General features: G+C 42.8%; 1 protein-coding gene across 9 annotated transcripts in view; it reads right to left on the reverse strand.

Moving 5' to 3' along the window:
- IL1RAPL2 (interleukin 1 receptor accessory protein like 2) overlaps nucleotides 1-27,232 on the reverse strand; it is a 390,566-nt gene that overhangs the window by 27,281 nt on the left and 336,053 nt on the right. The gene's annotated exons all lie outside the window — the stretch shown is intronic.

Genomic DNA, 27,232 nt, shown 5'->3' on the forward strand with positions numbered 1-27,232 from the left:
AGGTGACACCAGACTGGCTCTTAGAAAAAGGTGACTTCCCTGTCAGACTCCTGGGATCTCTACCAGGACTAGAGATTTATCCCTAAAAGGCAGGTAAATCACTGAATGACTGCTCCTTATCCATCCATAAAAAAAGATGGACAAATAATTTCTTCCTCACTTAGATAAAAATCAGATCTTAATCAAGTCTTGGTGAGCTGCTCAGAGAGCTTTTAAAGATTCCCAAGAAATACATGATGCCACTCAGCACCAACACTGATGTTACTTGTCAGCAGGCTTTCGGCAAAGGACCAAACTTCAAACCATTATTCATGCAATAGAGTAAAGAACTCTTCCTTTCACCTCTGCAAAGATACTTCCAAAAGAGAGAAAATAAAACTTGGAAATGAGTCAAATTTCTTTTCTCTTCAAGAATTCAGCATTTAGCTGGGTTTTCATCTGGCTACACTTTTAACTGGTCTAGATAGCCCAGGACTGTGCTTACACTGCCAGGACAGATGGCTGTCTGCCTGCAGAAGACAAAAACAAACAAAAACCAAAAAGAGCGGAAAAACCTCCAACAAGTCAGGAAATGCAGAAGAACCATGCCCATTCCCTCGGTATGCACATACAGCTACTGCACCCACTTTTCTTTGCCTATTTTACTTCACATAGGTGCTCCAGCTTATGGAGCAGGTGTAGAGTCAGCAACTTAGATGGGAGAAGAGACCTCACTTAATGCCAGTGGAGACTTCTGCTGAATCTTTTAGGGCCTTGATCAAGCACAGAAAGCCTAAATAATGAGTTTTACTGTATTCGAAAGAAATGTTTTATTATTTCAGGCATTCAGCAGGAGACTCTCTTGGCTGAAATAGAACAGACCTACACTTTTCAAGGAGGGGCTAATAATTTGGAGCACGCCCCTTGGTTGAACATGGGCTAATGGTTTCCCATGATTGATTTACTGTGCCATAATCAGTCACCTCTTTTCTGCCCAGGAGTGATAACTTGCTGTGTGCACATTCAGAGCCTATCAGAGCTGTGTGTTAAAGTGCCTTTGCCTAAACCTGCATAGAGCTGTCCTGAGTCAACTCCTTGCACTTGTCTATCTATTATTTCAGTGCCCAATTTAAGACATGTCTAAAGAGCCTGATTAGTCAGGAAGCACAGCACTCCCAGCCATGGAAAATCAGCCGCCTTTAAATTATTTCCAAGTCAAGATCCAAAATTACAAGTCCTTTTGAAACATTAGGATACAACAAGAAAAGATTTAAAGGCTGCACTTGAGTCTCTGTTTCTCAAATAGCAAAAGACAAAAATGGAAAATGTTTATCCTGAAAATGTTTTCCAGACTCTTTCATTATCTCCATATTCATGATGAACTCTGGCACCACAGCTGGCCCCTGAACACATGGAGATGCTAGCAGATTACACAACCAGACCAGACAAACAAGAGAGAAGAAGGGGGGGATATTCAGTTATCTGCACATCCCACAACACTGACGACCATCAGAAAAAGTTGCAAACTTCACTAACGAATGAAGAGTCAGAAACACTTCTAGGCAGACATTTAATTCCACTACAAGCTCACCCAGCCCTGCGAGGTGCTGTGTGTTCTCCACAGTAGAGGGGAGAACTGGAGCCTCTGGCTGTATCCACCTTACCTTTTCCCAACATGCTGAATGCCTGCGTGGTGTGACGTCATTTGTGCTGTTTGTCTTGGAGTCATGATACACATCTTTTTAAATACCACTTGGTGATTCCTAACATATGGCTGCTCAGTCCATGCTTGATATTAATGGAAAAAGGCATTGTAGCAATGTGAAAAAGAAAAGGGATAGACGAGGCCTATCAGCACTGACAGTATTTGCTTTTTTCCTGGCACACCAGGCTGGACATTAAGTGTAACAGGCAAAATATCTTACACAGTGTGCTTTTCCTCAAACCAGCAGATTTGTACTTAAAGAACAAGCCCTGACAAATGAAAATATTCCAAGGTGAGACTAAGATTTCTATACATGCAGAGTAAATACCCAGAAGTAATAATGTCTGGTTTGAAGAAATAAGTTATCTACACAGATAGGAAAACCTAAAAACCCCAGCTGTTGGTAGACAGCTTCTGTAATAAACAAACCCAATATAAAGCATCAGGAGCCTTTACCATGACAACCTGCATGCTCTGAATGTGCCTGGGCAGATCTATTTCCTAGCTTTGCCACCAGGGAAACAAGCAAAATAAACTAATACCATGGATGGGAAAATCTGGAGTGAGTTTGTATTCTCAGCTCAAAGTTTGGTACCAAACCCCATAGTCCATCTCACCTGCAAACCCATCACTGATCAGAGGGTGGCATAAAACACTTTTTCTCATGGAACAACTAATTTTTATCTCAGTAGCAGAATGAGTCAGGTCTGGGTTGACCTGATCTGTCCTGGAGTGGAAAGAACTTGGACCTTGACTTCAAGATCCCATCCAAACTCAAACTCTCACTCACTGTTCTGATACTCCTCAAGATGGTAAGGACATCTCACTCTTCTATAGCTGTCTGAAACAGATTCTGGTTTATAACTCTCATCACTCCTTTTGACTCTGGAAGTGGGACACCATCAGAAAGGTAACACTGACTTCCTTGCAGAACTTCCTTGCTTCACCTCCACAAATCAGCCTCCATATGGAAAGTAAGGGTAATTTCTGTTCTGCTGCTGTATTACCACACAGCTACAGCAGCAAGCTGTTACTACTGGTTTTCAGGAACTCCAACCAATTCCCATCCAAAAAGGAACATGGCTTTTTTCACTACATTGCCCCCCAAATATCACAATACTAAAAATGAGGCTGAATTCTGTGGTCCCTAAATGCATCCTTGAATATGTGGAGAAACAGGCACTGAGCATGGAAAGTACCCTTTTGCAGGTCCTGGTTTTAGGGCTGGCTTCAAGCCATGCAATAGTACACTGAGCCACAGTTCCAGGCAGAAGGAACTAGTAGGTAATTTGTAACTCCAACAATTCATCTTGTGTAAGGCCCAAACTTTCACACATCATTACTGCTATTCTACATGACCTTCAGTAGTTCCACTACTAACTGGTCTTATTAAGAAATATTCCCCTTGCATCATTTAATGAACTACATCAAAATTCCTAGAATGAATAGTATCCTAAAAGTTTTCCATTTACAGATGGATTCTGTTTAGATCTGATAGACATTTCAGATGCCTTTTTACTTAATAAAATACTTTGCTGAAGAACAGAGAAAATTATTAGTGAATTTCTAATGAATAAACAGTTAAGGGAGCGTTTGAAGAAACAAGGAAAGAAAGTAGAAAAGCTTGTTTGCAGACATCACTGAGTCTTCTGCTTTGCTGGGGTCTCCTTGATACAGTTAAGCACCAGGTTCAGCAGAAGTCTCTACTTTAGCTTTTCTCCCTACCTTGTCAGTCAAACAGGCTTGTTGCAAACTCCCATCTGATAAGACACAACCATGGGAAGTAAAAAATTTTATTGCTAAATCTTAATGTACAATTTTCACCTGTCCATTTCCACAATAAATCTGCATGAACTCTACCATACATTCAAGCAACTTTTTTTTCTGGCAAAGAGAATTCCACAGAAATGCAATTACTAAAGCAAAAGAGCTGCCTGATGGTGGTAGGAGTACTGGCTAATGATGGAAAAAGGGTCTGCAAAAGAATTTAGTCAGGAATGGTTCGGAATGTGCTTAATGCAAGGCCAACGTGCTTTGACAGAGAATAACAAATTCTGCAGCACAGTTTCTCTTGAATAACACATGCTTCAAGCATAAAGTAAATGAAGCTTAAAATACCTAAAAGTTGTTTCTGTCTTTTAAAAACTTAAATGCCAAGGCTGGATGACTGACCAGCATGGAAGACAAAGGCTCTTCACATCTGGCTTATGCCAAGGCATTTTTTGGGATTTTTTTTTTTAAATGCAGATTGATAGTTTGTTCTTTTTCACTTGTTTTGCACAAGCAGCTATATTTTGTGGCTTTGAAGCCCACATCAGAGAATATGCTTCCAGCAAACCATACCTTCACTCATGGAGCACATCATCTCAGAGCATCCCCATCAAGCAGCCAAAGTCATCTGTGAATCCCTGGGTGCTATGTTTTTTCCTATGGCTTGAAACATGGATTGTTTTTCCTTTTCTTTTGCATTTTTGTGCCAGATAAAACACTGCTCTCAACAAGCCTGAACTGAGTAGATGAGCCTTCCCAGCTAGTGGCAGAACTGACTGAAAGTGCCAAAGGCCTCCTTTTGTACTAAGAAATACCAAAGGTCAGTCCTGCACACGTTGCTAGCTGGATTTACATCTTCCACTCCAATGGGGTGCTAATCCACTGCAGTATCACTGCTTTCATCTACTGCAGGGCTGGGTGCTGCATACACATGGAAGGGAAGATGAGTGTGCAGTGCTGCCATCAAAAAGTCATACCATCACTCCAAGTCCCTCTTATCGATGTACATGCATCTTGTAGCTCCTCTCTGATAATGGTGCTTGTGTCTCTTTCCCTGTAAGACTAGGAGAGAACTATGAGTGCTACCAAAGGAACAGCTTCCCACTCGACATATGCAGATGTTTTGCAGGCACTTCATGGGCTTTGTTTCTTTCATTTGCTGAGACAGAGGACAAGAAAGGCGGGTTACTTATCACTTCTCAGTAAGTGTATTCTGCAGGCTGTCTGTAGAACCGAAGCTGACTTTCCAGGCTGTGAGGTTTGCAAGGCAAATCACCATGTCACTGACAAGAACATTATTGTTCTAATGTGCTTTACAAGTGCTATAAAGTGGCCAAAGAGCAGCAGAGTAATTTAAATTCCCCTGGCAAGGCAGGCTGGTTTGTATACAACCCTGAAGTAAAGAACACATTTCCTTTTTTTTTCAGAAGGACATCCTGGATAAGAAGATATGGGAGACAGAGCTTATGCCCACAATTTATTCACAAAACAAATGCCAGAGGCAACACAGACCTTGACTCATGAAAAACAATCTCTGTGTGTGGTAGCTTCTATCCAATTAGCAGAGAATGTCAATTGTGCCTTGCAAGGACATCCTCTGAGCTGCTCTCCTGTGCTGAGCAGTGACAGCAAAGCCAGCAGCACATGGAAGGGGTGCAGGCCAGCCCAAACCATGGCCCTAGCTTGGCTGGCTGACACTGGGCACCAGGATGAGATGCTGGGATTGAGGGTGGCCACAGCAGCAAATGGTGCCCACTCAAGGTCACTCTTGCAATCGGAGCCCAGCCCTGTGGCTGAGCTGCTAAGCACTAAACCTCTGCTCACCACTGTCCTAGAGTAGTCAGGAGTATTTGGCAGGGGCAGCTGAGGCTGTGCTTGGGCTTTGCTTGTGTCATCCAGCTCAGCTGATTACCTGTTTCCCAGTCCCCTCTCAATACAGACCTGCAGTATCACTCATGCATCAGGGGCTTCAGCCTCTGTTCCTCTCATCTGCTTAGGTGGCACTGAAATTCTTCACAGATTTATCCACTACTGAATTTAGGCAAACCTCCACAAAATGCACAGATAAATTATCCCTTATTTTCCCCATACCATATCCCAGCATCACTGGATCAGAAGATCCATGCTTTGTTTCGTTCAACAAGATTAATAAAGACAGTGCTAATTACTGTACCTGGGCTTATTTTCCCTCCTCTTTTACCTGGATATTCTACAGAATACACGCCTAGCTGTGTGCTAAACCATGTTATCCCATTTAGGTAAAAGTCTCCTGAAGTTCAGTGACTAGTTTGAGAATTACTGGATTCAATGAAAATAAAATATACTCAAACCAAATTATTTTCCCTCATCAAAAAAAAACCATAATTACAGAAAATCCTACAATATTTCAAAATTATATTCCAGCAGCCAGTAGATTCACAACTGGATATGAGCCTTCCAAACATCTGCATAATTAAAGCTCAGCCAGGAATTAATGAACTGAAACCATTTTAAAGAAAATTAGGAAACTTGCTTTGGATAGTGATAATAATTGCCTTAATAAGATAAATTAATAGTGGAATCAAACCTAACTAGCCTCCAGACATTCATTTCATAACAGTTTAAGAGCATTTGAAAGCACACCCATATAATATATATATTTTATTAGATTTAGGCTCCAAGTTTCTAAAATAAGCAGACTAAAGGAGGTGCTCTTCCCCTAAGGAAGGCCCTGTGCTATGAGCTGCATATGCAGCCACTACAGTAATATTCTGGCAGCTGTAATGATGTGTAGGAAAAATAAATGGCAGTAGTACATAACTTAGAGTAAGTTGGCTCTTTACTCATATAAGAACTTTTTCACGAAGGCAAGTCTCTGTCAATAAAAAAAAAAGAGACTGGCAAAAACTTTGACAAGAAAAATGCAAGACATCTTTAGGTCTTTTTTTGTCCTCTGTAGTTTATGATCTTAATTTTAACTTTCTTTCTTGCTCTGCTCTTATTTCTTATGCCCTGAGACATCACAAAACATACAGCCATGAGATATTTGTGCTTTTCCGTCCCACTCAAATGAGCAAATAGGATATATAAAAAGTAGGATAAAAATAACGCTAACAGCAAGCAGCAAAACTCCAAACATGAAACAAAGCAACTAAACCTCTAGAGAGTTTGTTGTCAAGATCACAAGTCAATGCATTTGCTGTAATTCCATACAGCCCCAACCATTGCTAATTTAAATCACAAAATCACGACCCACTGCAAGAGCTGCTTGTAGACTTGGCTATTGACTGTAGCTCCCACAACGAGAGAAAAACAAAACTAAGAAACACATACAAGGCTGAAATGTTGCTGATAAAAATTTATCAGATGTTCCAAAAATGAATCAATCAAAGCAAAATCACCTGGAGCAGTAAAAAAAAAAAAAAAGAAAAAAAATCCAGAAAAACATTGCAACTGCTACCTCTTCCCCTTGCCCCCCAAAAAAGTTAACCTCACCTAAATCCTGTGAAATCATTTATCCCATTTTCAGACCTGCTTTGGGGTCAGAATTTAAAATCTTAGTAATTGAGAGCTCAGGTGTAACTGAAAGTCAAGGATTTTAGCTTTTCAGTTACTCACAATGAAGACAGATGCTTAGTGGGATTTCCAGAAGCAGCTTGACAGCTGCCTAGTGGGATTTCCAGAAGCAGCTTGACAGCTGCGTTGTGCTGGCTTTAACTTGTGTTCAGTGCTGAGGTCCTTCTGAATATCTCATTTCTGTTCATTTTGAGGTACAGAAACATTATTCAACAGAAATTCCCTGAAGGTATTTGGAAAATGCCCCCTTGGTGGTGGGGTTCCAAGGGCTGGGGCAGCCCAATGGCAGCAAAGCAGTGATATCCAGAATAAGGTGAACTAAGCAGACAGTGTGATGGAACAAATCACCTCTCTCTGGCCCAGGCATACTGAAAAAGGGTGAGATGTGGTAGCCCGTTAACCCCCCGATTCTGTGACGCCATGTTCCCCCTGTTCCCCGCCCTTGCCTTGGCCACTCCCTCAGGCTCTCCCTATTGGCTCCTGTACCCCAACCCCACCCAGGGACCGCCCCATAGCCCCTGACAAAACCCCCACACCCAAACCATCAGGTCTCTCTCTCTGCCTCCGAGGGTGCCAGGACAAGATGTGAATAAAGCTATCCTACCACCCTCACGGGAGACCCTTCTCTACTTCTTTTATCACCACTGCGTTGTAACGCTGCTAGGTGCCGGAGCCAGATCGAGGGGCTGTCCGAAATGGACTGCGGGATGCGACTGATGGCATGGCCCTAGGAAACCCTCGCTGTGCTCACAGGGAGCTGCAGCCTGCTAGGCAGAGTCAAGTGGTTACAACACATGCCCTCATGCCATCAGAGCCATCATTTCTCCCACTGCTCTGAGAGAAGAGCAGGAATTATTCAGGGAACACTTGCTTCCTTAGATTACTGTCCCACGGTGAGAAAGAGGAACATCCAACTATTTATTTGAGCTACAAAGAGATGGACCACAAAGAGATGCTCCTGTCTCCTCACATTAATCTGCTGGCTCGAGGGGGAGGAGGATCCTATCCCTCACATTGCTGCTTCTTGCCAGCTTCAGGAGTTTCCAACTCTCCAGCTTGACCCTGAATTGAATTTTCTATGGACATTTTTGTGTTACATTTCAGTTTCCTGAGCAAGTACCTCTTGATCTTCTTGGGGAGAAAAGAGGATGAAATCCAGCATCTCTTTCTAGAGAGTTACCTGGCTTCAAAGTGAAGAAAGTACATGGAGGGGTCATCCTAATTGAGTACTATTGCCACCAATGTGGCCAAAATCTGAACACACATGAGTATGTACTGGGTATCCAGCCACACATCTGGGTAGTCCCCACTTAGGAGGCAGTGGGTACAATCAAGGTTGCCAAGGAAACCAGCTGCAGGCAGCAGCAGACTGAAGAAATCACACTGAACCTCTTCCAACTTCTGTGTTGACTTTTAAAAATGATAAGCACCCCCAAGACATTGACTATAGGATGGATAATTCTTCACTGAGAAAGAACAAACCAAATGCAAGCTTTTGCTTCATGCTATCGATGCCCTGACCTTATAACAAAGTGACACTTTTGTATGCCTGAATCTAAGGAGTCACCTGGGGTATTTTCATACTCAGTTTGTGACTGTTCACTCAACTCCTGCTTGGGTTTTGGCTACCACAGCTCATGCTAAGGCCTGATATATGGTGGGATCAGCACCATGAGGTCAACGACAGAGCAGGAGAGGTGGCCAGACAGAGGCCACCACGTATTATTATCACCTCATGTATTATTATCACCTCAAAATGCTGTCTCTGTTTTGCCACTATCATTTGTCTGGCAGTTCCCTCAGAATCCATTAACTTATGGAAATGGTATAGACCAAAACTCCAAGCTGGAGGGTATAAAACATCAGTTTGCCCAAATAGCATTTGAAGCTGATCCAAGAGCAGCTAGACTGCTGACGCTTCCATACTTCCTGCGATGAGTATATAGGGGACACCCACAACTTGATGGAGGAGGAATGATGAGCACTCTCACTGTCAGGCAGGTAAGTGCATGACATTGCAAATTAGTCAGTGCAAATGGGTAGTAAGTTCTGTGTAAGTGGATTTACATAATAAACTTATTTGGGCAAAAAGGGGATTGAGCCCTTGTTTCTTTATTGTATTTCTTAATTAGCCTACAAAACAAAGTTTAAATAACAGAGTATGTTGCTCTGTAAATTCAGAAGGTCTGAATGGACTGTGACATCAGTTTTGTATAAATATATTGATAAAAAGCCTAGTTCTCCCTGAACAGCTTACTAATATCTCTGTAGTGCCCTGCAGCAAGCATGTAGGACCAGAAAAGTTTGTGTGGTTAACAGAGTATGACCTTGATGCAGGTATTTTGATGTTAGCCAAGTCCTTTCCTCTCTCTGCTGCCATGGTCCTGACAGTGCAGGAGAAAGGGATGGGAGGGCTAAGAAAAGGGTGCAGATACAAAAGGCAGCAACTGCTGCAAACTTCTTATTTCTCCAGCTTTCCCAGCCTTCCTAACACAAATCAAATGCAGTGCTGGGTCCTGGTCAGGGGGATGAAAAGACAGATGTCAGTCACCTCTGATAATGAATTAACCACAACTGTCACATTACTTGGCCTCAGTTGTGCAGGTGGCCTCTCATCCATAGGGGACAGGACTTGCCATGGCTCATGATAAGATAATGCAAGTTCCTACTTCCCTGCACAATGGGACCACCAGGGACCCAGCCACCAAGATCACCCAAACAAGAATCTACAACTGACTGACGTGCTAAAAACTCAGCAAATGCCCAAACATTTTGCTGAATAGGGAGAAGGCTCCCTGTTTATTAAATTTAAGCACATATTTAAGTGCCATGCTGAGTAAGGGCAACAGTGAGTTCTAAAGAAAGACTATATTTACAAAAAAGATTAAAAAATAGAAACAATATCCACAGAGCAATGTTTTCTCCAAGCGAACTCCAGTAAATAATTCCCATTTATCATTTATTTAAATTTAGTAACATCATTCAGAGAGAGTAGGAAAGTAAAACAGTTCAATAAATACAACCTGTACTTTGCTTATTGAGTGAATCAATATTGTTCATCGGTTGTCCAATAAAGAACTAACAGGAAAGTTCAATCTCTTAAAATTTGCAAAAATTAAAGGGCACGTTTTTTTAGTCCTTTTTGTTAAAAATAAATAAGTCATGATAAAAACCCAAGCAGATAGCATTAAGGTGGACAGTATTTTTTAAAATGTCAATCGCACAGAAAACTCACAGATTTACATGATTTTTTTCCTGGTTGTTTGGTTGGTTTTTGGTGTTTGGAGCTTTTTCCCCCCAAACCTTAGGTTAAGAATTTTTTAACCGACACATGAGACCTACAAAAGGGACTTAAGGATGCAACAATCATAAGAAATGTTACAAATTCAGACAAATTCTCAGAGTTAAAACTACCTCTTTTTAAAGAGATATAGTGACATCTCCTTGTGCTCAGTAATTTGAGACACAATCTATCCCATCAGCAATTGAAAAGGACCTCGTTATTTTTTCTGTGACAGATGTGATTTACAGAAGTCAAAGCACTAATTGCCCTAAACCTACTAGCAGTGAGGACTCAGATTCACCCTAAGCCTCTTGCCTTGCATTCAGTTGATGGTATTCACATTAACCACATACTAAATTTAATTTTAGTTGCACAGGAATCTAATAGTCTCATTTTTCCCTAGGTGAGTGCCAAACCATGAAGTCTGTAACTCAGAACTCCTAAATTCTGCCCCATCATCTTTTTTCCCCCCTGGATCTTTGTACACAGTGAAGGCAAAATCCATGGTTTCAACTTCCCCATATCTACCTAACTTACCCCCATTCTCAACATTGCTGATTAACAATAATTCAGAACACTCCAAAAATTTAAAAAACCAAACAATCAACCAACCCCCCCACTTCCCTGGCCCAAGCTGAAACTTCTGCAAAGGGGAATTGTCTTTAAATTCATGGTGATGAGATACCACTGGCTTGCAGAAAAAAGTGGAAATTCCAAGACTTACCAGGGAAATCACTCAACAACTGCAAAATTCTGCTGGATAAACAAAGAAGGAAAGATGTCTCTGCAAGGACTAACACTGGCATTCTGATAACACTGCCTTTGGCTCACTGCATCAGAGGAGCAGGGGCCAGCTCTGCTTTGAGAGGGGGCAACTGAAACCAAGGCAAGCTACAGATACAGACCTGTCTGGATGGCACCAGCTTGTCCTACTCGCCACCAGCATGGGATAAAGCAAAGTCCACATCTCATGTGCTTGTGGGACTACACTGTGAAAGACAGGAACACAAATTCACCTGAAGGTGGTCCCATTGCCTTGCGATTTCCCATGTGGCCACATGGCTTGGTTGTGGATTTCCCAAGGCTATGGCAAATGGCACTAACAGGTCATACTGTGAGATGAAAGTGGGCTCAGAGCAAGAGATCCTTAGACCTCAATCTGATATGCAAAGCACATGCATGTTTAAGAAACCTTTTTTTGACAGAATAAAACCCCCAAAATCTATTAAATAAATAAATGTCCTTCATCTCTACCTGCATCCCCCTACCAGCTCTTGGGGAGAGGCCTGTCATGTCTTCTCTAGACTTGCAGGAAGATGTTATGAATTTGAGTCTGAGATCTACTGAGAAGAGGGAAGCTATATACCCTGCTGTGGGGAACTCAGTGTGAATTTCCATCTGTGAAAGCCTTGTTATAAGCACATGTTTATTCAGAGCAATCTCCTGAGAATTTAGTGTAAACCTACATGGTTGATCTCAAAAATACCATCTGCTCTTCAAACCCAGAGGGGAATCAGGAAATAGGGGCCCTTTGCCTACCATGTGGACAGTGCTGTCAGCCCTGTTATGCACAGCAGCAAAGCCTGAGTGACCTCCTGTCTGGCCCAGGTAAAAATTCAAGCCTGTTCTTTACTCCAGCATCTGGAAGCAGCTGTGCCAGAGCACTCTGCACACAAAGCTGGATCCCACAGAAAGCAGCTTTGATTTTATTGAGTCCTAGAGCTTCAGAATGCCCCCCTCTCACATCTTGCCCACAGTGGTGTTTGGATATCTTAGGAGCTCAGAGCAGAATCTTAAAAAAAACCCTCCTGAGAGAAAAGCTTTGCTCTTCTTTATTGCTTATCTCTTTTCTTAGCTGTGCTAGAGCCAAGAAGGAAATTAAGCTGCTCCCTGCAAGGTCTAATGTGAAACGTTGGCCGCTTCAGTGTCAAGACTATTATTTGAGCTTTTCTTCTAGTGCCAGAAACCTTCATATGGGCTTCACCTTTGCATTAACTAGAGAAAGTTACAGGCTTACTCTTCTCTTCCCTGGGAAAGCTCCTGGTACCACTCAAAATGAAGTAGGGACCCAGGTAATTGTGATTGTCTGGAAGTGTGATGGTCTAATTGCACACAGATGGGCAGGAGTGAGAGCAAAGGACTGGCCTTTAGAGATGTGCATTTGCTACCCTCCAGAGCACTCAATAAAGCTGTGCCTGCAGCTTGCAACAGGCTGAAGCAAACCCTGTCCCCAATGTCCTGACAACAGTTTAAGGATCTTTAAAGGGATGCTGCGTATGTTCTCAAAAGCTCATGTAGCAATACAAAATAGAGACAAATACAACAGAAAAAAACCTGCTGTAGTCCAGAATGGATTTTCAAATTCAGAAAAGACACTATTTCTCCAGCACAGGGTGACATGAACATGGCAGTGCTTTGCTGTTATTTCCTACCCCAGCACCCAGAGGAATACTGGCAGAGGGTTCCCAGAGCAGGGTGATACCTGTGAAGAGCTGATAGCTGCCCTGAGCGGCTGCTGCTTTTTGAAGTCAGAGAGGTTTTTCTCTAGGTTTTCTTCTACTGACTCTGCTGAGTATTAGAGACAAAAAAGGCTGGGTAAAATTTTCTCTCTGGATAATTGTCTTGTGCTGCCTTGTTGAGAACTAATATGTCTGAGCTAATTTCTTTTATTTCTCTGTCAAAACCATATTTCCTTAGCTGATTCATTCTTCTTTGGGCTAGGGCTCAGAAAAAGACAAGACATTTATCACGAATCATCTTGACTGAATGCTCCTCCCCTCAGTCCGTAACTCCAGAGTCATTCCTCCTACAGCCTGAATCTCCAATACTCCATCTGTCTTGACTCAGGAATGGATAGAAAGCTTCTTTTCTTGGGTATGGTTTCTGTACTTTGGCATTTCACTGAAAGCCTCTTAATATTTGCCTTATATGCTACAGCTGCTCCATTTCAGTCCAGTATTTCTCATCAACGATCCCTCCGCTGAGTTGTGCAGGTATCGGCCAAGAGCCTGGAAGCAGCACTCCTTTGGAAAGGTTAGGATAGATTTGTGCTCTGTGCTGTCTATACCTGTGTCATTTCCCATTTCCCACAAAGGATAAGCTGACAGTCCGGCCCAGAGAATGAACACAGACCCCTGCAGAACACTGTACTTTGAAAACCAGGATCCCTTGGGTAGTTATCAGGCAAACAGACCCAACAACCCTCACTATTCCCAAGCGTCAAACAAATTAGCTACACAGGCACTCCCACTCTGCTTCAGTCCCCCTAATGAAAGTCTCTTTAAGTCAGCTCCTCACAGAAACACACGTCTGTTTGCAAACAAATTGAGGGTTTTCCTTTCTTTTCCAGTCAGTTGCAGAATGTTTCTCATTTTTCCAACAGACAGAAAATACATTAATTACTTGTTATATTGACTCCTGTAGCACTAGTTTTTCAGCCTTATTAGATTTACTGATCCCTACAAATTTTCTGCTCAAACTGTTAACCTTCTCTGAGAGCTGTTGACCTTCTCTGAGAGCTCTTGACCCTACCCATAGAAAGGTAGAACTCAGCTACTTTTCATAACCCTGAGCAGTGATTAGTGAAACACCCAACTGCAAGAATAAAAGGGACAGTTTGTGGCCTCCCTATATTCAGGAGGGCTCCTTGCAGTCACTCTTGTACTATGCCTGCCCTGCCTGAAAGCAGCATTGCCATTCCCAAGGCTGCCACAGTGGAGGTCCTTGCCTGTGCTTCACCAAAATCGTCTCAAGCTCAGTTTCAACAGTGCAAGGGGTAGTACTAATGAAGGCCACACTTCTCCAGAGAGGCTGGCAGGCAACGGTTGCTCTTCAGCTGCTGTCACCTTTGACAAGGAAGGAAAGTCTGCCCCACATGCCAGTGGAACAGCAAACACATGACTGGCAGTGAATTTGCTCTGAGCTGGGCTTGCAAGGGAAGACACAGCCAGGGGAACCCCATCATTGCTGCCTGGCAGGATTAGCCATGCCATGGCAGCAGCCTGCTTGTCCCTGCTGCCCACATGCTTGGAGCATGGTGTAGTGGATGGTCCTTGGTGGTCCAGCCGCCATCCCCTGCCTCCCCTCTTCACAGTCTATGGACCCTGGGCCACCTGTGCTGCCACCATGCTGGGCAGGCACTAGAGCTAACACATCTTTTCTTAATGGGTTAAGGGAACCTCAGCCCTTCTGTGCACAACCACTGCTGAAGTAGGCCTGCCCCACCAGGAGAAGAGGTCCCAAGCAGTCTTGCCCCCTAACACTGCCTGCCCTATTTTTTGGTTGGCTTTAGATGCAAAAGAGAGGAGACGTGACAGGCAGTTATGGGAGATACTGATTGCTGGCACGCTGCACTTTGCTTTTGTCATGTGAAGTCATCTGCAAGCTGCTCAGAGCCTCTGTGATGGTACTCTTTGCTTGCTCACATGGAAATGAAGTGAAAGCCAGGCTGACATGCACAACTGTGCAGAAAGCAAACGCAGAGCCTGAGTAGCGCTTCCACCAAATCTGAGCCCCTGAGCCTCACCAGTGCCTGGGGAAAGTTGTTTCACAGAAAGACATTTCACTTTGGACAACATGAAGACAAGGTTTATGAAACCTCAAACCCAAAAGCAATCAAAGGTGTGTGAATTGTATAACAGAATGCTGCTGCTTGCCCGTCTTTTGATTGTGCTTTTCCTTCCTCCGTTCCTGGCCAGCCTGAGGCACTTCACAGGTAACAAGTCACCACCCTGATGGCCACTTGCCTTTAGTGTGAGCCAGCTTGGTTCATAGAGCTGGGAAACCTGAGTGTCTGGCAGAGTGTAAGCAGGACTCATCTGCTGGGCCAACAGCTTTGCCAGGGGCTGATGGGCTGCATCAGGGACTACAGACACCTGGTGGTGTGTATCCATCCATCGATCCATCCTCACACTCTCCCTCTGTCTCTCTCCTCATCTATCCCTGTATAAAGGGAAGGAGATTTTTTGCACAGCTGTTCCAATACTTCTCTCAACCCATGAAATCTGAGCTGGGGTAACTGAGAGAAACACCAGAAGTACAAGGATACTGTAAGTCATTCCAGAGCATGATGTGACTCATTTTACATCAATCAGAAGTATCTTAACTCCCCCACAGCCCCATAATATTTTCATTTTCAAGATGCTAAATTTCTAGAAAAGTTTTTCAGTGATGGCGAAGTATTCTCTTACTAAAATGAAAATATATCTTTACTCCCAAGCAGAAAAATACACAGTTTGCACTTTGGGACCACAGCCGAACAGAAAGGAAGAGAAGCCTTATGAGGACAGTTCACACAATAAAGCTTTTGTTTGCAAACAGACTTTGAATGGTAAGATCTCAAAAACATGATCACAGTTTCAGTGAATTCAATTTCACATAAAAACCTGAGTAGTGAGACCTGCTGTGATCACAGCTGACAGATGCAACCACTGTGAGTCATATCAGTAGCTTACTTCCCATGCACACAGACATGTAGTCAGCAGTTGATATTGGGTCCCTCCCAAATGAAAATATGCTCAGATGTCTCCAACTTGAAAAAGAGAATAATAAAAATCTCCCAAAGAGACTCGTTTAAAACAGAAATTACTTCGTTTTCTTTTGTTTTGCACCAGATGTGCTCCAGACGTGTGACCTCAGCCTCTAAAGATTTTCCTGCCTACTACAGTCTCCTCTTCTAACTACTCATCAAAGCACACCAGGTAAAAATGTCCTTTCTCCACATCACTAGTCACCAACACAACCTTGTCATTTCAATTTCTCACACCTCTTCTTTCCCCCTACTCTATATCTCTGCAGTCTCATCTCTACAGCTTATTGCCATTGGCTACTAATGTTGAACAGTGTTCCCAGTTTCAAACACAATGGAAAGAAAAATCAGTAGCACAAAAAAGAGAATATTAACCATGTAAACCACTCTCCCAGGGCTGGCCAGGTTCTTTAGGTTCAACACCTGAATCTGCCGCTTTGCTGCTCACCTGCTGCTGCTATTCTTCATTTTCTCCAGAGTTTGTTACACTGAACTATCTGTTCCCAAAGAGAGGAAAAGCACTGGGGCAGGTGCCAAACCTGAGCCCCCCCACTCTCCTGAACAGCATAAAAGTGTGGTTCTGCCCCCAGAATCTTCCTCAGGCTTGCCTACAGGTGCACCTCCACACTCTGCCAAGAGCCCAAGATATGTTTTACAATAAGCAATAATTAGGAGACGTGAATCATCCCCTCAATCCTCTGTTACAATTCCTCTGTTCCTGCTGGAACGCCAGCAAGCTATTCTCATACCAGGTTTTCACTTTAGAAAGCAATTTGTCAGTACAAGTGATGCTTAAATTTTAAAAGGTAGTGACTAGTGCTGGGATTTGGAATCTCAGTCCTGATTCAGGCAGACCAAATCAGGCCGCTGACTCTTTGGATTGAGGGTTGGTAGACAAAACTCCATTTTGTTCTGATTGCTAGTATTTAAAATTTTAGTGTGTTAAAAATGGCATCTTAGGATGTCAGTCTACAGACATGGCCTGTGTTTGAGGGCACTTCTGACAGCACCAAAGCACACAACGCCTGGTTCATGTCTACAGCCATTTAGCTATGGGACAGAGAAGGAAGACAAATGCAAGCAGGTTTTCTTTTGGGACAGAGTCTCTACCTGATGTTTTTTACAGCCAGAAGGCTGCTCCTTACCACTCATCCATGCAGGAGAGCAAAGAAGGGGAAAGCTATGGGCTTTGCTTCAAAGAGAAGCAATTGCCTGGTTCCATTGTACCACAGACTGCTTCTAGCATCTGCTTTAAGAGGCAGTGAGGAAAAGCATGCTTGGCTGCATTGTGGGACGTTTTGCAACTACTATCTTTCCTAAGGAACATCCACCTACTCTGTGAAGTGCAATTTCTCCTTAGAGCAAGACGTCCAGCCTCAGAGGACCTGGTCTTATACTTCTGTCCTAGTCTTGCAGAACAACGCACCGTTCCTTACTTCTTGGCCCAAGTAAACTCACACTTTTATCCTAGAGCAGTACACAGTTAATAGATTTAGCTAGCAAATCCCTCAATCCTTTAAATGATGCCTTGCAGAATTTTATTAAAAAAGAAAGGATAAATTTATATCAGAAAAATCTCACTGCTGCTAATACTCGCAAAGTAGATGCTACATGCTTCAGAAGATTTGAAGATTACCTTCCAAAATATGCATTTCCCAGATCAGAGTGCTAGGCACGATACTGCAGGTTACAATTTTAGAAAAACAGTGATTTTTTTTATTTATTCACCTTGTATTTTGCAAGAAAACACAAATTTGACCTTTATTTGTGTCAACACTGGGGTATTCTGTGTATTCCCCATGTCAGCAGTGGAAGGACACTCACTGGTGTTGCATGTTGCCTTTCTAATTTCCTTGAACAACTGCAGATAGAGCAACCCTGTTACTGCTGTGCTTTGTGAGACACTGACTCGAATTTACCACACATTGAGGTGTAAAATGTGAAAAGCAGCTACAGTCTGTGAAATTACATAATGGATGGAGAACAAGGATTGAACCAAGGATAATGCTCAGGTTGATCCAAGAAAAGAGGTCTTACGCCAGAGTCTACCACATAGCATGCTGCATCTCTAAGCCAATCTGATTCAGGCTGAAAACTAAATCTCACTCCTGCTATTTAATTCTGTGTAGTTTTACTAACAACAAGGAGTTCACTTGTCTAATGCTGGTTTGCTCCTCTGATAGCTGCACTGGGCTCTCTGCAGGCATCAGAGATTTTTAAGGCTAGAACAGGTCATCAAGACCATCTGTCCCTACCCTTGCTCATAAAGGTGCTCTTACTGACCCTTACTCCGTGCTGATTAACTAGTGCTTTGATGAGAGTGAATTTGGAAAGAGGCTGAGTGTCTGGAAGTCTGGGAATGGAAAATGGTCTGAGATCTCTCATCCACTGCTCAGAAAAGCTCTGGTGTTACACTGAAGACACAAAGAGAGCGGAGTGTTCCCTCAGCAGCCATCTACCCCTTCTCTTCTGTGGGCTGGTTGATAGCCTTGTGCACCCCTTGGCACCACGGCAGAGACCAGCACCTGTTTTCAGCCCTATAACACATCATTTTCAGAAGCTTGCAAATAACACGTTGTTGGGGTTTTAGTTTAGTCCTAGTTTTTTTTTCTGTTAGAGGAATTTTCTCCCATATGCATGTTGCTAGGGCACAATGACTGTACTTAAGAAAGACAAAAGCAGCAGCCCGTTTGGGGGTGGGGTGGGCCTGGCTACTCTTTGTTTCACCTGGGCGTGTGGGGAGTCCGCTCTCAGCGTCTGGAGGGAGAAGCTGCAGGGAGAGGAGCTGCTGGTTCCCGTTTTCAGCGTCTTTCCTTTCTGCTGGAAACAACACTGGGATCCCAACGCTGCTTTCTCTGGCCTGCTGGAAGCTGGGCTGTGGCCGCCCTGCCCCGCTGCTGCTCCGAGCCTTCGCTGCGTTGTAGCCGTGCTCGCCCTGCCTGCCTGGAGCCCCGGGGGGCTCCCCTTTTGGGTACATCTCGTCTGCCACCCGGGATTTGTGTTTGTGCCTGCCGCTCCAGCCTGCCATTCCAGCCTGCTGGTCCGGGAGTCCAGGATCGCCTGCCCAGCGGTTTGTGAAGCTTTTTTGTTCCATCCTTCCCCGGGATCCCAGGGCACCAGTGCCGCGTGCTCCCCGAGCTCGCTCCGGAGCGCCCCCTGCAGCCGCGGGGGAACCATCGCACCTGCCCTGCTCACCGGGAGCCGCCAGCGCCCCTGCCGGCTGCGAGCGGAACTGCACCCGAGGGGAAGGGGCCTGACAGCCGAGAAGGCTGGGACTGGGTTTGTGTTTGCTGTTACTGCCATAGTTGTTGTTGTTTTGTTTGACTGGTTATATATATATATATATATATATATAGTAAAGAACTGTTATTCCTATTTCCCACATCTTTGCCTAAAGACCCTTGATTTCAGAATTATAATAACTCAGGGGGAAAGGGGTTATATCTGCCACTTCAAGGGAGGCTTCTGCCTTCCTTAGCAGACACCTGTCTTTCAAACCGAGACACACGTCTGTACCATCCTCCCCAGGGCTTGCAGATTTTTTTAATGCTGGTTATTTGTACATTGAATTTTTTAAAGAAGGAAAGAGAATACCAGATTAATAAGGTAAGCAAATGGAAACCTCCCACCTTATTTTATCTGTTCCTGGAGAAAATACTTATGTGACAAAGTATTTTTAAAGTCGCAGTTAGGAAGGTATAAGCTATCTGCAGTCCCTATATTTGATAGTAAATGTATTTTGGAAGATAGGTACAGCTACATACTCGGACATCTAATATCAAAAGACCCTGTCCAGTTCCCAGGAGAGATTTGTAAACCTGGCAAATCTCAGCACAGCTGGAACGCCCTGATCAAGAGAGAACATCATGGTGACAGGAAGGCTTCTGTCAGGATCAATTTACTTTGGCAAAATGTATTTAAGAAGCCTTGCAGAAAATACTATCCTGTTATAGATAGCTCTGGCTATGCCAGAGAGTCTCTTGCATATACTTACCCCAATGCAAGAAGGGTTTATGACTTCTTTGTCCTCAGTAAAATAAAAATTGCACTCAACATCCTTCTCTCCTTTAGCATCCCCACTTCTGTACACTGCCCCTAACCCACCTTAAAATAAAACTTTGGCAGAGTCATCTATCACTATGAATATAATAGCAGATATTTCATGAAACTTAAAAAAAGTAATACCCATATTCTTTCCCCAAACATAAAACATGATAGATATGGATTGGTTGCCATTTTTTATGAAACTGCTGAGAGCCCCAGTGGATATAAATTATGGTAAAGGGCAAACTACAAGTTCTACATGACTTGGATTGTAGTAATGAGAAACTAACCCTGCACAGACTGTGTCACCAGATGACATACTGCTTCTCATAGTTATCGCTAGTATCCATTAACTTCTTGTTGGGGGAATTCTCCCTGCACTTACCTATCCCTGTTTGTCAGAGCCCTTGTTAACAATCCAAGCAGTTATGCCTGTTCAGTCAAATCAACAGCCAATGACCAGTTACAGTGATCCTTGTTTTCTGAAAACTTATTTGCTTTTAAGGAAGGAAGAAATGGATCTCAGTCTGATTTCTGTCACTGTAGCCTCTCGCAAAGGTAGGTCTTCAAGTCCAAGGAAACCAGCTTTGTCTTTCTTGATGCATCCATGCCTTTTGCTACATGTGGCAGCAATGCTTCTATCATAATGAGGAGTCAGAATGCCAGGCTCCAATTCGGTATCTGGTGCTGATGTGCAGAAACCTAACAGAGCCTTATCTAAAACTTAAAAAGGCAAGCAGAAAAAATATCCTCATTTGGAGAGAGCATGGCCTATGTGCCAACTACCACAGCTTTGAGAGATCCTCCTCTTTGCACAAGACAGGAAAACAAGCTATTGCAATGTTTTGACCCACTTTAGTCTTACCTCCCTATCATGAGCAAAGGGCTATTATTTCACCTCTTCAGACAGCTAAGCAGAGAGCCAGAGCATTGCTGCCACTGTCTTCCTAGCTGGTACAAAGCTTTCACAGAGACTTTTAACAACAGGAACCTCCATCTTGACACTTTACCATGCCGTAAATCAAGTCTCTCCTGATGGGAGAGAATTTGCTGAAAGTCCTTGCAAGGAGTTTGAGAGATAAACCGAGACGTCTCCTTTAGTTTCAATGCTTCCAGATAGTTGTTTATTAAGTCTTACCAGAGAAACTGAGCCACTAGCGTGACCCAGGTACAGCATAGAAGGAAGAAAAGTAGGAGTGAGACTAATTATCAAGATTTACACAGCCTTTTAAAGATATTTTAACCAGTTACTAAATACGTACATTATTTTCACTTTCTTCCCAATTATTCAGTAACATGACTAGGAACTGCGGAATTTTCTATCCAATCATTCCAAACCACTTTTCCTGCAGAATATGGAGTAGTAGAAGAAGGAGAAGAAGGTTTAGAGAACAACAACAACCCTCCATTTTGATATTTTTTACTCTTATCTATTTACTGCAAAGAGAAGCCTAAAACCTCTAAATTTTTCACCCTGGGACAATCTTACATAGTGGTCTATCATCTAATTCACACCACTGTATTTTCTAGTTGTTGTCTGACTGTTGGTAATTTTTTCCAAGGTTTGAAGCTAAAACAGTGTTGTTCAGGGGGGTAAGAACCCTTAAAAACAGGCAGAGAAATATTCTTGGCACTCTGAGTTCCTACACATCTGGTGGTGATGGGGATAATTTGCATATAGAGGTTAAAATAACACATTCCCATATTCTGGGATTCATTCTGGACAGAAATGTCCACAGTGCTGGCCCCAAGAGGACAAGTGAAAGTGTTACATTGAGGTAAACTTGATGTGATTAAGTCTGTTGGCTTCAGCAAGGGTATCCAAATGACAGAAGGGATTAAAAGGGAGAGCAGCAGGCAGGCAGGCAGTGGTAGTGCAGGCTGCTGCTAAGGTTGCTTTGTGACCTCAGGGAGCAGGAGCTGCTCAGGACACGACTGCCTATTGCTTATCTTAATGATATCAGCCAGAACCACACTGGCTTTTGATGTTTACTGCAACAAAAACCACAAGGCAGTAGAACTTCAAAGGGGACTAAAAACTCAAGTGGTGACCAAGAGCCATGATCCTGTCCTCAGTGCACCCCAAAGCTTCCCCCTCAAACCAGGACAACTTCATGTTACAATGACAGCATCTGATTGGGTTTATAGTACAGTTTATAGAGCACACAGGGAAGGCTGGGGTCATTTTTCCATTTGCAAATCTTACTGAACTTCTCAAGTTGAAAAGACGAAAACCAGACCATTGTATCCAAAACCATTGTTGTTCCCTAACAAGGGGAAGAGGCAGTTTGGGACAACACCATGCCTAGATCCTCCCTTGATGCTCTTGGGTACCTCAGACCTGCACCTTATCCTTTACCCACTTTACCAACCCAGCCAGAGCGGGGGACAGGCTCAAACTGAAAGGCAGAAACAATTTTGCTTTAAATCATACTCTCTGCTGAGAAGGCGATGATGCTGAAGCTTCAGAAGATGGAAAAGTGCCAACGCCCGCTCTTGGGATTGCATTGTGGGACCCTACTGTATGTTTTGCATAGACTGGTGCTCTAGTGCTTGGCCTCCTTGTGGCACAGATCTAGAGGCGAATTCTTGGCTTTATCCTGTTGGTTATAGAGAAAACTGAAGTTCAGTGATCCAATTCAAGTATGATAAAGTGTCCAACAATGCCTGAAGACTGTTCTGGCATTTAGATATATATTAAAACTCTCTCATGCATTTTTGGAGCCTGACTTCTGTTTTATTTTAACTCTTTTGGTTGCCAGCAATAGAAAAGAGTAACATGTTTCAGTTTCCTTCAAGAAAGTACAATTGGCAGGGAATCACATCAGCTGCTCTCAGCTTGATGTAGGGCAATGAATCTAAGGGAAGAATCATGACTGATCTCTCTCTCTTCATTGCTAGACTGGGTGGCTGAAAAGTCCTAGGACTCATGCACCACAGTGCTGGTAGGAAAAATTGTGGCAAACCACCTCTGCTGAAGTGTGATGGAATTTACTATCTAATCCAAACTGGTATTTTTGGACATACTTTATTAGAATGCCCACCAAGCTGTTTTCTGAAAAGACTCTAATTCTTACATACAGGTGTTGTATTTCTTACAGGCCCAGGGAAAAACCACAGCTCTACAGGGACCAGATGGGCATGTGAGGGTCAGGCAAGGAAAACTGTGCCCTTCTTCCTCCACTTTCAAAATAGCTCCTGCAGTGTACATTGCTTCTATGAGACATATATCTGCTTCCAAGAAGTATCACTAAAGCACTATTTGGGAATATATTGATCAGTGGACATTTACAATGTTTTCAGTCCCAGAAAAGATGACCCAAGATCAATTATTATATTGGGTACTAGTTACAAATGTCAGAGGCATTACTCAGGAAATTGATCTTGACATTATGAAATTTAACGATCAATAGAAACCAGCAAACGATTAGCAGGCTGTGAGTAAGGCACTGATACTCTTATAGACAGTTCTCTGGGAATTTATGTACTCACAGAAACACACACTGTGTTTTCATACCTGACACCTATGGGCTATCTATACCCTCACCAGATGCATGACACTCGCACTGACTTGCACAACTGCTCCAGAGTCTCATTCCTTCTGTGATCTCGACCCGTCATAACTATTATTATCTCAGTGCCATCATAATCTTGTATGTGTTCTCCTTGGGATACACAGGGGTGCACCAGCAGCACTCAGCAGCTGCCTTTCTTAACAAGTGCTCCAGGAGACAATTTATTAAGAAAATTGAGCTACTCAGTCACTAAGAGACAAAAGAAAAAGAATTCTGGATTGTTGTTTTTCCAAAACACAAAATAATATCAAACAAGTTTGTGTTAGTGTCCTGAACTAATTCTTCTGAAGTATAAAGAAAGCACAGTATTTCTCATTCAATCGTGCTTGTGCCTTCAGAACTGAGCTTTGTAATCAGAACCATATCACCACCCACAGGAAAGAAAATGGTTGTTTTGTCACATCATTTACAAATGTCATTTTAAACCTCTGTTGCTTCCCTGGTAGGAAGGGTTTGAGGAAGCACAAAGCTGTCCATGAAATTATCTATTTCTTTCTGGCTACCTGCTAGATAGTAACTGCTTTTCTCTGTCTAAACTGCCACTACTTTGAAAAGGAGGATTTAAGAATGCAGAAAATGTAGCTTGATTTCCTTTTCTTCTCCTCAAAAAAGAGATTCATGAGCTAGCTAAGCTGCCAGGGTTTTGAAAGCAGATAATGACTGTCCAGTTGCAGGTGAACAGAAACCTGATACACAAAACTCTCAACTATGTTTAAAGCCCTCTGCTTTCACTTTGGTTGTTAAAACTCCACAGGTCCCAAGAGTGAAGAAAAAGATGACAGGTCTCCTGTGATTAATTACAGTTGTGTCACACCTGCTAAGTCACCTCATTTCCTCTCCCTCTTCCATGTAAGTACTTCAGTTTTAGTCTGAACAGTCTGGAGGAGGTTTGCAGGATAGTGAATGCCTGTGGACACTGAAGATTGTCAGAAATTCTGCCTGGGGTTTAATTGCAAGTGCTCTGCATTGCTTGTTTGAGAGTGGCTTGACAGAGATAAGAGGGGATTTAGAAAATCTTCTTTATTGCCTTTCAGATCCAAAGCCGAATCAAAGACAAGAAACTCCTCCATTAGGCCCATTCTCACTTTCAGGGTGATGCTTTAGAAGTATCAAAGAAACCAAGCAGAAATACAGGTGAGAAGCTCTGCTTGAAGTCAAAAGAGGCTAAGGGGGGGAGAGGGGGTGCCTTTTTCGGACGGAATCTCTGAAAAAGAAATGTCAATTCAAGTGACTGAAGCAAAAATACCACTGTTGCCTTACAGGCTACAGAGTCTTCCCATTTCCTTGCTGATTTGTCAGAAAAGCATTATGTTGAAGAACAGAAGATGATCTAAAGTACATGACCTGAATATACAAAGTCATTCTGGAGGTTGTCAGATGGAGAAAACCTTCTTGGAGTAGAACAGAGAAATGAGAATTCAAAACTCAACAAGGACTTTGACTTTTTCACTTCCAACTTATTTTTGTAAAGCAACACACAGTTATTCTTTTTCCTTGTCATTGACATTGCAACTGTCAACTGAATAAATAGTGATGTTTCAAAGGAACATCACACATTGGGAAGAGGGCATCAAGGAAATTAGAACGCTGAGCAGGAGCCTGACTGTCACAGGAGGCATGTCAAGAAGTGACTTTGTAACTCTGCCTGTGAGTGCAGCTGTACGGACAGTAAATACTGGCACACCCTTTTCATTTCATTTTATTCCTCCTGGCACAGCTGCCAAAGGAAAAGCTTCTCATTTAACAGATTCCTGCCAAGTATAGTAAGGGGAATAGCCTAATTTGTGGCATCTGAAGATTTCATTACATGGCACCATGTTTTAAAGCCCCCAAAGATATGTCTAATAATGAAGCCTACACACTCAGATGTTGGTATTGGCAAGTTCTTTGATTTAAGTGTACTTGTCCCTTTGTCAAGCTATAGTAAACAAGCTGTGCTTTTGCATTTTTGATGTGTGTGTAAAAGCAACTTGAAAGTACATCAAAGCACTGCCCACAATTTCTCTTGCAAGAAGAGCAGAAGGCATTAGCAGCACCTGGGAATAAAAAAGAAAGAATCCTGCTGATTTGATCTATCCTGTGCTGAAAAAGTTAACTTTCCTAGAGATTAAGCACTCAACTATGTGACTCAGTGATTACATTTTTAGCAAGTCGGGCGCAGTTTCTTTGTATGCCAAATGTGGACTGGCTGACTGCAGCAAATTTAACTAAACTACTTGGCAGCATCTAGTGCTGAACTACACTTCTCCTAACGCTACACCCATGCAGAGGCACAGTCCAGCTCTCATTGTATCTGACAGAGACTCTAAGCCAATGATATTATACCTACTTAGCCAAATCCAAGATTTACCAGCTTTGGCCACAATTCTGTGGCAATTTCCTTAATTATGCAGCTAATTCTGTTACAGTCACTGAGTCTTGAGATGTTGGGCCTGACACCAGCTGAGAAAGGCAGACAGGCAGAATACCTCAGGAGGGCCAGGGAGAGGCCAGAAGAAGAATTCAAGGACTTGTATGTTCAGTTTGTCAGTAAGAGAATTGGAAGGTGCCTACAATACAGTGTACAAGGATTTCACTGGGAAGAAAAGCAAGACAGTTGAAGATTTCTTAGCATGGCAGGAGAGGCATTTAAAGAGCTGAAAGGGGACCCAGAAAAGTTTTAATTGCAAACAAAATACCAGCTTGAAACAGTGAATCTAAACAGGAGTTGGAAGAGATAACTCTGAGAAACAGTGAATTCTCCAGCACTCCACACCGTGAGATCAAGGCAAGTTGTCTTCCTGACCTAGATAATCTTTTTAAAACATGCTGTCCTGGGCTCAGCACAGGCGGTGACTAAAAATTTCATTGCCCGTAATGCACACAAGATTAGATCAGGTCTAACAAACTGTCTCTTGAAGCTATGAGAGTCTACAGACTAATGTTGATGGAATTACTTGCATAAAAAATTCCCAAATAAATGAAAGCTTGCATGACTAGTGAAAATTTCTCCCAAGAGATACCATCTATTTGACATACTCCATTGCCGTGAAGCAAGATGACCTATATCCTAATTTAGAGGGAAACAGTAAAACCAAGGGGACTTAGGAAGACTTCTAAAAAAAAGTTTGTGGTGTTTTTTTTCCCCCAAAGGATTTCTTAGTTGCTCAGGTTTGTTTTGTTTTCTGCAGGCTTGCCTACTGAAGTGCAGTTGTCCCAATCTAATCTCAGCACATTTTTCATCATCTTTAGGATTTCCCACATCTAATGAAATCTTCTTTCTCATGACTCTGCACGCACTGTTTGATTTTTTTTCCTGTTCTAGAGATAGGAACAAAACATATTACCCTTAAATGTAGGGCTCACTAAACAGAATTTAGGGAAAGGTCATTTTAGCAAACTATCTGCAGAAGAAAAGTTATTCAAAATACAAAACATGAAATTCCTTAAATTAGCTTTAGGTTAAGAGGAGAACCAAACAAATAGAAGAATGGTCCCCAGGCTTGACTGAAAACTTCCTTATCTGTAAATTGGCCTTTTTTCTGAGTTGTCTTGGCAGCTTTGGCCTGAAGGAAGGTCTGGATGATACAGCTGCTTTCTTAGTAGAGCAATAAGATTAATGGGACAGATCCTCATTTGCTGTATATAGACATTGCTCTGAGACTTATACTGTCTGAGGGTCTAGCCCAATATAATTTCACAACAACAAAACAATTCTTAAAGGGGAGGGCTACATTTCAAAAGGCTGTGAAAGCATTAAAGCATCATTTTAGCCAGTAATGCTAAAAAAGGACATTTTCCCATCCTCCTAGCAG

Source organism: Aphelocoma coerulescens, chromosome 4A, assembly GCF_041296385.1.
Source record: "Aphelocoma coerulescens isolate FSJ_1873_10779 chromosome 4A, UR_Acoe_1.0, whole genome shotgun sequence".
Taxonomy (NCBI): domain Eukaryota; kingdom Metazoa; phylum Chordata; class Aves; order Passeriformes; family Corvidae; genus Aphelocoma; species Aphelocoma coerulescens.